The 12,444-nt window shown below is 41.9% G+C and overlaps 1 protein-coding gene across 2 annotated transcripts in view; it reads left to right on the plus strand.

The window, feature by feature from the left end:
* The window catches only part of KLHL6 (kelch like family member 6), a 601,696-nt gene that overhangs the window by 360,307 nt on the left and 228,945 nt on the right, over positions 1-12,444 (plus strand). The gene's annotated exons all lie outside the window — the stretch shown is intronic.

Raw genomic sequence — 12,444 nt, forward strand, 5'->3', positions numbered from 1 at the left:
AGGTTAGCTTAGGAATCCACTGGAGTTACATAAGAATGGGAGTTATGTGCCCATGGATGAGACCCTTGGTGACATGTGCTTGAATGTGTATAATGCTCTTAAGATGGGCCAGTGTGGAGTTGGGGAGGCTATGCAGTAGGGTGTTTCCACCATTTAAATGCAGGAGTACGATGGCTTGAACAGAAGTTCTGAAGTCGCTTTTTGAGAAGCAGAGTTTCACTTTCTAGAGCAGAGGGAGCTAGTACCAAGTTGCATTTGTTATCTTGGCAATGTGGTCCTTGATTGTGAGAATGGTGTACAGTTTGAATCCAAGTGACTTGGCATTGGGTAAAAGTTGAGGTTCAAAGCCATCAAGGTTCATGACATTAAGCGAGGTTTGTTCTTTTTCTTGATTGTTGCACTTAGTACATACAAATTCTTTTTTTTTTTTTTTTATTGAGCAGAGCAGGAAAACAACAAAGCCAGTACACAGTATACAGAATAAACAAAGTCCATGAACAGTAGATCAAAATAATTGTAAAACAACAAACTTTAGACAAAGATATACATATCCATAATTTCATTTATGCAGATAGTGCAGAATGTGCAAAAAATAAGCAGGGTAACCAGAAGCCTATGATAATTACCTTATTCAACCTGGCCTCCCAATACATAGGGCATTAATTATCTATACATATAATTTCAGTTGTGCAAATAGTGCAAAATGTGCAAAATAAGCAAAATAAGCAAGAACATTAATTCCTATATACATAATCAATATGCTTTATAAGAAATCCACCTAGAACGCTGCAGTCTCAACTTCACCTGGCCTCAGGCCTGACAAAAAAATAAAAGTGCTTAGTGCTTACTCCAATCACTAATTCAATAAAGTGCTAACAGATTTTTAAAGTGCTAAAAATACCTATGTTAAAAATGTATCTAATTAAAAACAATAATAAAAACCCAAATACTAAAGTGCTATGTGACATAGATAGATAAATCATTATCCCATAATTTCCAAGTTTTGGTAAACCTTTTTATTGCCCCAACTCTTTTGGCATAGGCCTCTTCATAGCTTTTTATCCTTTGCATTTTATTCACCCATTTCGAGTATGATGGTATATCCTCAGATCTCCAATTTTGGAGAATTAAGGAGCGGGCTACTGACGAGCAAATCGCCACGTAAGACTCTTCGGCGTTGGACAAGTCCATTCTTTTTCTCATCAAGCCAAAAAGAGCCACCTCAGTTTCAGGTTCGAGCTCTTTTCTAATTGCTAAGCTCATTGCTGCAAAAATCTCACGCCAAAAAGCTTCAAGCTTCGGGCATGTATAAAATATATGAAGCCAATCTCCCCCATTTTGAAGCTTGCAACGAAAACATTTATTATCCACTTCCGAAAAGCGTCTATTAAGAACCTTCGGAGTGTAATAAGCCAGCCAGCGAGATAAAAAAGACATCCTTTTAAAATTGGCTGCTCTAAGTGCCCTACTTCCTAACGGAGCGATTTGTTCCCAGTCCTGTCTCGTGAAGGAGCAATTAGTTTCACAAGTTATTTTACTGAGAATTTCTTCGACCAGAGGAGACTCTTTGCCCTTTCTTAGAAGAGTATACCAGTTTGCCACACCTTTTAATTTAGTTTTATACACAGCGTTAATCAAAGCAGATAATGTCCCACATGTTGACATATTATATTTATTTAAAAAGTTCAATATCTGTAGATATTCTCAAAAACCGGTTGCTAAACGATTATCGGATCTCTCTAAGACCTCCTGCCAAGTAATAAGTTTCCCTGCGGCAAAAAAGGAGCCCAGTTCACCTAGACCACAGTCATTCCATCTTTTACATTTAGTGGAATGGATTTGGAGCCCTAGAGCCTTAGATTCTTCCAAACTGAGATAATAAAATCCACCAAACCCAGCTTGTTTAAAGAAGGACTGGAGTCTATCCGAAAAATCCTGAATAGTCTTATAACGGGTCTTTTTGGGTAGTTTAGCTGTTTTTAAAAAAATGGAAACTTGCGAGCCCGACTCCAGAATCATTCTGTCATAAAAAAACCTATCCGGCCACCCATTAGGATCTAATAATCGTGCAGAAAGATCGAGGACCGCCGCCAAATAATAAGTGCGAATATCTGGTAGCGCCAGCCCCCCTTGGCTTGTTTCTAACTGCAATATAGGTAGCCTGACCCTAGGTGCTTTTCGATTCCATAAAAATACTCTGATCATGGACTCATTAATAAAAACAAAAAAAGAAGAATCGACATTTTAATAAGTGCTACACGACCAATCAAGGTCAATGGTAAAAAAATCCATCTCTCCAGCAAGCCCTTAATTTTATCTCGCATTGCTAAATAATTTAGATTAAATAGTTGCTCAAATTGACTAGAAACATAAATACCTAAATATCTAATAGGTTCTATTTTTAGAGCTTGTGATTTTAAATTAGATGGTAGAAAATTATGGTCCACGTTCAAGGCAAGAAACTCGGTTTTATTTTGATTAATTTTATATCCGCCTATCATTTCATATTTACTAAATTCGGACAGGGCTAGATCAAGATTCAATTTATCTGGTTGCAGATACAAAATTATATCATCAGCGAATAATTTTATTTTCGCCATTCCTTCTTTTGGTGGTTTAATTTCCGGATTGCCACAAATTCTTCTTGGTGGGGTTGAGCTTCATGTAGATGCTGAACATCCTCATCTGGATAAGGTGCAGGCAGTACTTAGGCAAGTGGATGTCTGGAGCCGAGGAGTTTTTCAAGAAGAGTTGTGTATTATCTGCAAATTAGGTTAATTTTGAGGCTGCTATTGGTGACTTGAGCTCCATGTGGCTACACATAGGGGTTTGTCTTGAATATTATGACTTTTCTCTTCTGGGTATTCTCCTGTTTGATTTACATGTGTTGATCAATTAAATGTGACCCGGCCTGATTCACAAAGGACCTACGCACTTCTTGCGGAGGCCCCTCAGTCATGGGGGAGTCTCCGCACTTGGGGTGGAATCTCTGCAATGAGAATTCTCATTGTGGAGATTCCAGCCCAAGTGTGGAGACTCCCCCTGAGGGGTCTCTGCCAGGAGTGTGGAGGCCTTTTTTTAATCAGGTCCAATATATGTGATCAAATAACAAAACACATTTGGCTTATACTATTATGTTCTGCAACGTGTTAATCAAATTTTGCTTACATATTTGCAGTATTTAATCTAAGTGTTGACTGTTCTGTCTTAAATTATTTGTTATAGATTACTGACACTTTTCTAGAAGGTGATAACTATCTATCTTGTTATTGTTGTTGTTCATAAAAACACCGTCTTTGCAGAATGAAAATAGGTGAAAAAGCATCATGCCACTTTCTGCTAATTGTTTATTCTGAAAGTTTCTTTAGCAGTTAAATAATGTTATAAAAGCAGAGCACAAGGAGAGAAGGGTTAAAGTGAAAACTTTCATGCCAGGTGACAGTTCGACAGGTCGTATAGAATCATATCGCTGATTGTAATTGAAGGTTACGGGGAGGCACTATGCCTTCAGCTCTACACTTGCCGAACTTATCAGTACTTCTGGCCTCATGTGGAAAGAATAGCTGGCCTTGCTATAATATCAAACACATCACATTTATTGTTCATACAGGTATGAGGACAACCAATAAAAGGTGTTGCAAGTGAACCCTCAACAAGACATCATGGAGTGGATGAGGTTATGAATAAGGGTGCAATGTTAAATGTTGTTGAAGGCATAAGAGAGCTCTAGCAATAACAGGAGGAAGGGGTCAACTCCACATGTAGTCAAGAGATAATCACTTATGGTGTGTATAATAGCCAGATTGGTAGTCGTGCAGGAGATGGTCAACATTGATGTTATGTTGGGTTGAGCATGGAAAGCTTTTTCTATACTCTTGCTTTTGAAGGTTAGGTGAGTCATGAGCCAGCAGTTCATGAGACCTTCAAGTCGGGAGAAGATTTCTTTAGGAGTGGGAGGACTTGACCTCTCTTAAGAGCTTATGAGAAGATGCTTTGAGTGAAAGACTTTCTCTGGAGTGAGCTTTGATGAAGAACGAGAACTGCACCTCAACTTCATAGAAGGTGGCTTTGAGGAAGTTGAGTATGTCAGCACAATCCGTGAGAGACAGAGCTCTGAAAGGATGACTATTGTGGGATGCTACGAGAACTGGAAGGTATAAGAGAAGAGGCAACCTTGGTGTCTTCAAGGTGTTGTCAGATCTTCTATATTTCTCTCATCTCTCTACTGACATATGTGGCAAATGTCTTAGATAAAGTAATCAACCAACACCTCTCCCTGGACCTCTCTGCAGCGTTTGACACAGTCTCACATCCCATCCTAATCAGGCGCCTGCATGAAATTCGCATTGAAGGCCCTGCTGTCCTCTGGATCTGCTCCTTCTTAGCAGATAGAACACAAGCTGTCAGCCTGGCACCTTACACTTCGCGAGCCAGCAAACTCATTTGTGAAGTGCCTTAAGGTTTATTATTTAGACCCACCATCTTCAATGCATATACGATCCCCCTGGTCAACATCATCGATCCACACAACATCAACATCCTCTCCTATGCTGATGGTACACAACTCATGCTCTCGCACTCGGACAAGACCCCCAACACAAGTTCACCGCCTGCATGACCAAAAGTCGCTAACTGGAGCAAAGTAGCAACTGTCTCAAGCTCAACAATGACAAGACCTCAACAGTGATCTTTAACACGAACACCTCACAATAGGACTCCAACTGGTGGCTGGCTGAACTTGGACCTACACCCAGCAACCACACCAGGAACCTTGAATTAATCACTGACAGCAAACTGGACATTACGGCACAACTCAATGCCATCACTGCATCTTGCTTCCACATCCTGAAGGTGCTGAGGAATATCTTCAAAAGGCTTCTAAGCAAAACTAGAAAAACTGTCACTCACGCCATAGTCACCAGCAAGTTGGACTACAGGGGCACCCTCTACGCCGGTATCCCCAAGGAACTCACTAAAAGACTACAAACCATCCGGAAGCCAGACTCATACTCAACCTACTTCACAGAGTGTACATCACACCACTTCTCAGGGAGCTCCACTGGCTCTTAATACAGAAACATGATCATTTCAAATTCCTCACACATACATTGAAGGCACTACACAACTTATGCCCCTCCTACCTGAACAGTTGCATCTCCTTCTACCAACCACCCATACACCTACGCTTCTATTCACACACATCCAACATCACATGCCATAGGACTCCTACTTGCACACATCCCACGCATACACACAACCAGATCAGGAAGATGAGCATCACTCCTAAAGCATGTAATAGCCTCCCATTCCACATCAGAGTCTCCTCCTCTCTTCTTGAATTCTGCAAGAGGCTGAAGACCTGGCTTTTCAACTGACCAACCTACCATAGGCAGGGCTTGAAACACACAACTGCCGATGGCGGGTGATTGTGCGCTTTACAAATGCACATAACACAACATGACATGACATAACATAAGATAACATATTTCTTCACTGAAAAAGAGGTTGATGACATTGCATTTATATATGCAGTGTGGGAGAGGAGGGCAGATTTGGGATTGATGCTTGATAGTCTTCAAGAGCGCTCTGCTTCTTTTGGCAGCTTAATTTATGGTGTACATATAGTAGCAAGCTTTCGCTGATGTGATGAGTGTTGTGGGCAGGGACTTCACTGGTGTGACCGTATCAGGAGTTGGCACTGAGGTTATAGTTTGTGAAATCCTACAGTAGGACTCCAGAGTTTGATGTGTCATGGTATATGCACAAGATACAGGGTCTGCTCACTTCGATCCTCAATCTAGTTGGAACAGGACCATTGTTGTCCTTATTTACAGTGGTACAAAATGTTTACAAAGTGTAGGAAGCTGGCTCTGTATATATTATACCAAAGTTAGTTCAATTCAATTCAATTCAGCTTTATTCGGTACAAATTAATGTCCATAAAAGCATACACAATCACAGTCACAAATACAAAGTATGAACAACTTATAGCAGACATAATCACACATCATTAAACAGTATTATTAGTTAAAAAACAATAATTTACACCTTTAAAATTACATAACTACATCTAAAAACACATGCTTTTCCTCAAATTGATGCATTTGTTTAAAAAAGTAGCAGTATAAAAACAAATGTCAGCAGATTGTAAATTAAAAATCAGTTTCATAGCTTGCTCAACCGTACGTGTACCATATTTAACAAACATGGGTTTTAGCAGGATAATACGAAAGTTAGAGTAGAGCTTGCAGAATAATATAAAGTGCATTGTGCTCTGCTTGGAAATCCCGTCACAACTACAAGGACCTACAGGGTATTTCCTCATTACAGGTTGTGCCACCAGATGATGCACTGTTCCAAATCTCAATCTGGTCAGCACAAATTTATGTGTCGGCCTGGTGACAAGAGTTAAATAGACAGGAAATCCATCCATGGACAAGTATCTGTTATAAAACATAACAGTGGACAAAGTACCAGCAATAACTGTTCTTTTCCTCTCAACAAAGGCTAGAAAAACCCTTTTTAACTCGATCTTAGGGATCAATAAAACAGCGTTCGGATCAGTTACAATATTCAGGTTAAAAATATCCGAAAAACACATAATAATGTATTTAATCCAGGGTATTGCTATAGCTTTATCTAGTCGCATACAATCCTGGATAATAACCCTAGTAAAGGATTTTTCTTCATTCAGCCAAATAGACCGCCAAACCATCAGAGGTCTAAGTGACAAAAGATCGGATAGATAGTTCACATTTAATTCTTGGTGACATAATGCATTAGAGGCCGAAATGGGTAAACACAAAACTTTTTTAAGGAAAGAATTCTGTTCCAGTTGCAATTCATGTACGCCACTGTAACCCCAAATTCCTGCCCCATATAATGCAATCGAAACACATCTAGCCTGATAAATGTTTGTCATATCTCTGGTCCTACGATCCCCAATTTTCTGGGCAAATCTAAAAATTCCATGTGCATTTCTAGCCATTTTATTGCGTATATTATTAAATTCATGTGTCCACTTTTTATCTTCAGAGAAAGTTATACCTAAATAACAGAATTTGTCCACCTGCTGTACTTTTAACTTGTCAATAAAAAACCCTTTCGCTATATATTTACATTTCTTTGGGCCACAGATCATTGTATAAGTTTTGCTTTTGTTGATAACTAATTTTTTATCATTAATAAAAGAAGCAAAACTATCCATTAATCGTTGTAACCCTATCGGGGTTCTTGATAACAATACAGCATCGTCGGCGTATAGTAACACCGGTACTGGGACACCGTTAATCATGGGAGCATCTGCGGGTACTTCTTTTAAAATTGCATCAATGTTATTTATAAATAAAATAAATAAAAGCGGTGCTAAAACACAACCCTGCCTTATACCTCGTTTAACGCTAAAGTTCCGGGTACATTCGCCCTTCCTACCAAAACGTACACATGTTTTTAATCTCTCATACATCCTGGCAAGAAAATAAATTATGCCCTTTGGCGCCCCTATTTCCAACAAGGTTGACCACAAAATAGAGTGGTCGACCATGTCGAAAGCGCTGCTTAAATCTGCAAAGCACATATAAATATGGCCAGATTTGGCTTCGCTATATTTCCCGATCAATAATTCTAAATTAATGCATTGATCGAGTGTACCCCTACCTTTCCTAAAACCATATTGGCTATCTGACAAAATACAGTCCTGTTCTACCCATTCTTCCAGTCTAACTAGCATAATCCTACTCATAACTTTTACCGAAGCATCCAATAATGAAACTGGTCTGTAATTTTTTGCATCTGACCTGGATCCTTTCTTATATATTGGTACGATTATAGACTCCTCCCATGTTAACGGAGGGTCTGTACAAACCGCGGCGTTAAAAACAACAGCCAACAATGGACCCCATACTTCTGGGGCATCCTTATATACATCACTAGGGACCCCATCTGGACCTTGGGCCTTCCCTCCCTTGCTTGCCCTAATCCCCATTTCCACTTCTTCCACAGTAATATCGAGTGGTATAATCGGCCAGCTATCTGACCCGACGTTACTGTTTTTATCTGAGTCGAAAATACTTGAGAAGTGGGTAATCCAGCCTTCACAGGAGACATTTGATGTTAACTCAGGCATATTTGTCTCCTTAAGGAATGGGGAGTTGACTGTTGCCCAAAATAATACAGAATTAGAAAGTTCTGCCGCCTGGTTAAGAGAGTCCCAAGCCTGGAGCTGTAGAACCTTCTTCCTTGCTTTAATAGCACTTTTATATTCTAGCCTCAGAGTAGTTACTAGTTTTTTATCCCTAGGTCTTATTGCTAGGGCCTGTTTAAGATCGGTCAGGGCAGTGGAACAGGTTTTGTCAAACCAGACCAAGCCAGGTTTTTTACTACCCCTACTACCGCTTGTAAACTTAGCGTAATGGCATTGTTGATTCCTTTAAAACTAGATAAGACCCGCTCATGATCTAATCTATTTTCTAAAATAAAGACAATGTCTGCTAAATTCTTCATAATAATAGATTCAGTTAGTTCAGATGCTTTTGCACCTATCCACCTCAACCTTACCCCATTAACCCGGTGTGCTTCAATATTTCCAACCATAGTCCCTGTCTCTCTATCATTCCCTTCCCACAAAGTCATGGGCACAATAATACAATTGTGGTCACTGGTGCCCATTATCTCCATTTCCAGTGGGGCAAAACAGTCAGCAATACTGGAGGATACCAACACATGATCGATTACAGAATTGGCACGCCAATTCCTAAATGTGGGGATAGGTGAACCATTACTATCCCTGCAACAATCCAAAATTTCCAGGTCAAGGCACCCCATTAATGTATTCAGATTTTCCCCATACATATCATGCCCAAAGTGTGGGACCTCCCATCCAGCATTATTTGTAACCCCACACGCCTTTGTGGATAATAATTCACATAATGAGACATTGAAATCCCCACACCAGATAATATCAAATACTTCGTTGGAATTCAAACTTAGGTTCTCAATAGCATTGGCCAATTCGGTTACGATTCTGCCCCTGGTGCTATCAAAAATGTTGTTATAATAATTGATCAGAAGGATGTTACGGCTTTTGCCTTCTCGGATCCAAATCATCTGTATTAGATCACCTACCGGCACATACTTTATCACCATCATCTGGCGGTGGACCGATACAAGGGTGAGTAAACCCCCCTTAGCTCTTCCCGGTCCCTCTCCATATGCTGGTAGGTTATATGAAACAAACCCCTCAAAATCAATGTTATCTTTGCACCAGGTTTCCTGAAAACATAGGATATCATACCTATTAATGAAGGAATTCCAACCCGGGTCTCTGCTTTTGGATTTCAGACCAGCTACTTTCCAGCACACCAACCTGGAGCATATACCTGTTCTGGTGGTAATCCCACTAGTGGGACCTCGGGCGTTTCCCTCCGTTGTGCCAGCCTCATAAGTTTGACCCAGTTCACCTGTATTCATACTACCCTCTTGTGTGATCTCAGCCTCATTCTGATTAGACACAAATCCAGGGACCAAGGTTGTTATTACAGATATTACAGATATACAATCCTCTCTACAGTCCTCCAAATTGGGACCCTCTTTCCTTCCTGTACATATCCCCGTCTCTTTTGTGCGTCAATCGTTAGAGTCCAGAGTACTAAGTGCAAGAAATCTATTCTGTGTAGGAATATCAATATGAGGTTTGCAAGTGAGCGGATAAGTAGAACTTCTAGTATTGTCCCTCCGATTATCATTAAGGTGATTATAAAAGTATCCTAGTGCTCGGGCACATACATTGCCATCTGAGAATGGGAGGGATGCCGCTCTTAGGAGGGCTGTAGTAACATGCTGAGGGTATTTAAAGTTAATAATTACACAGTTCCCCTTTAATCTTTTCCTATCGCTCCCAATCCAGTTGGCTCTCCTGGTTGTCAGAATATTATCAGAAAAATTCAATGGGAAACCACATTGTCTATTTAGCCACGACAGGCATTTGTTTTTTAGGGAATCATGGGTTTCTTGAAAACCCCTGTTATCTAGCGGTGGCACATTAGTAAGTACCACCACATAAGGAGCACACTCAGGTGGGAGATTAACAGCGCCCTTAACGTTATTTTCCTTCCACCCATTTATGTTATCTATAGCAGGCAGAGTATTGCTAATTGAACACGTGCTCATTTGGGGTGTTACCAAGATAGCACTATCATTCCCTTTATTCCCTGTGGCTTTCTTAGCAGTGTCTCCCTGTGCTTGGCTCTTATCTTGGTTGTTAGTGGTGTCAGTTACAGCAGTTGTAACAGTAGTAGCAACAGACACCTCTCCTTGTTTGTCTAAGGCCTTACTTAGCAAACCACCCAATCTGACAACTTCTTTTGTTAACTCCTCTATTTTTAAAACCAGTGGGTCTATAATATCCCTAATCTTGATACCAATAATCTCCTCAATGTTAGTAACAATACTATCCTCAGTCCCCCCCTTATTAATTTTCCTCAGGACAATATTTTCCGTGTCTTTATCTGATGGGTCAGCTGGTTTCTGCCCATTACGCAGTGTCCTCTTTTTAATCGGAAGTTTCCTACATGTTCTAACTGCCCGTACTTTTGGGGAAGATAAACATTGCTCCACCGTATCAGGACAGTCATCTATTATTAACTCATTGGGGGTAGTTTGTGCGGTCTCGAGATGTCCCCTCTCTGTTGACTCTACCACTCCCGAGATACTAGTGTCGGAGTGATTGTTCGCACCCTCCGTACTAGGGGTTGATAGACCTCTTACAGGGCTCTCTAGATGCGGAGTACTACTTTTCCCCAGCGACTGTCGTCTTTCCGAATTAATCTTACTGACCTTCTGGGCCAAGTAATTATCCATTGTACGTGGCCCCATAGAGGGTTTAGATCTAGACATATTGTAAATTATAAATCGTCACATCCCCATCAAAAGCTTACTGAATTGATATAACGTTCAATCCGTTAATATTTCACATAAATTTAAAATTTTAAAAACATTGGCTACGACTAGCAGATAACTCAATATCACCCCCACTGCTTCGTGCGACTCCTATATACAGAACCAGCGTCCCTGGCCCAGTCCAGTCTCCTCAGGCCTCTGAGGGCCACAGAGGGCCCGCCCTTTGCCCGGGCTTAGCCCGCGCGCGGTCCCGCGACGCGGGGGAAGTGCGGGGATTAAATGCGCCTCAGTGCGCGCAGACGTCGTTGGCGGCTTTCCGGGCGCAAGGGAGCCTGGGGATTGTGGTCTGTGTCCTCCTCACAGCAGCCGCGATGAGAAGAGCTGCGGCGGCGGGAGGAAAGGAGCAGCCCGGTGTCCGTCGCAGGAACCAACAGCCTGCACCACGCCAAACTCTGCCCCACAGTAAGTCCGCAAGGAGCTCCCGCTCTGCCAGGGAAGTGCGGGGATTAAATGCGCCTCAGTGCGCGCAGACGTCGTTGGCGGCTTTCCGGCCGCAAGGGAGCCTGGGGGTTGTGGTCCGTGTCCTCCTCACAGCAGCCGCGATGAGAAGAGCTGCGGCGGCGGGAGGAAAGGAGCAGCCCGGTGTCCGTCGCAGGAACCAACAGCCTGCACCACGCCAAACTCTGCCCCACAGTAAGTCCGCAAGGAGCTCCCCAAAGTTAGTTATAGGGTGCACAGAGTCTAGTGGATCCTCATAGGTATAGCAGAGGCTAAAGTAGATGTTATTAACAGCTCTATTTGTGGTAGTGTGGTTGAGCAGTTAGGCCTATGAGAAGGTGGTGTTAAGCATTTATTGTACACCGGCAAGACATTTTATCACACACTCAAAGACTGAATCCAAACCAATTAGTAAGTATAAGAAGTTATACTTTCTATTTTATTTAAAAACCAAAGGGTACTTAATGCAGGTAAGTTGCAATACTTTCAAAGTAGCAAAGCTTTTCAGGTAGAAAGGTTTTTAGAGTTTCAAGCAATACTTTTCAGTCTGAAAGAATATACTTGGTATTCAAACTATACAGTTAGTGCAATACAGAGAGAACACTATGCAATCCTGTGGAGGGAAAGACAAGTGATGGATTTACAATAAATACCCAGCTTTCAGATCCAGTCTTCGGGTCCAGGGCAACACTGCGGGCAATGTCGGTTGTGGGGGCACCCAGAGGTGCGTGATTCAGAATCTACGCCGCGGCGATCAATACCAATATTGAGATTTACTCTTGCGGTCTGCAGAGAGTAATGAAGCAGGTTGGTTTTCAGCAGACCGCCAACACGGTTCCCAATGCAGGCGCTGGTGGCAGGCTCCTGTAGTTTGGCGGGATGAGCTCCACCATCGGCGGACCGTCACTGGGAGGTCACAGTCAGGCAGTAGTGCAGGAGGCGCCAGAGGAGGCTGACAGGGCCACTTGAAGGAGGGTACGGGCTCACCGGCAACAGCTGGGCACATTTGGGGTCATGAGCCCTGCTAGGGGGTGACTTGTCTATGCCCCA

The sequence above is a fragment of the Triturus cristatus genome, chromosome 11, assembly GCF_964204655.1.
Source record: "Triturus cristatus chromosome 11, aTriCri1.1, whole genome shotgun sequence".
In the NCBI taxonomy this organism is placed as follows: Eukaryota; Metazoa; Chordata; class Amphibia; order Caudata; family Salamandridae; genus Triturus; species Triturus cristatus.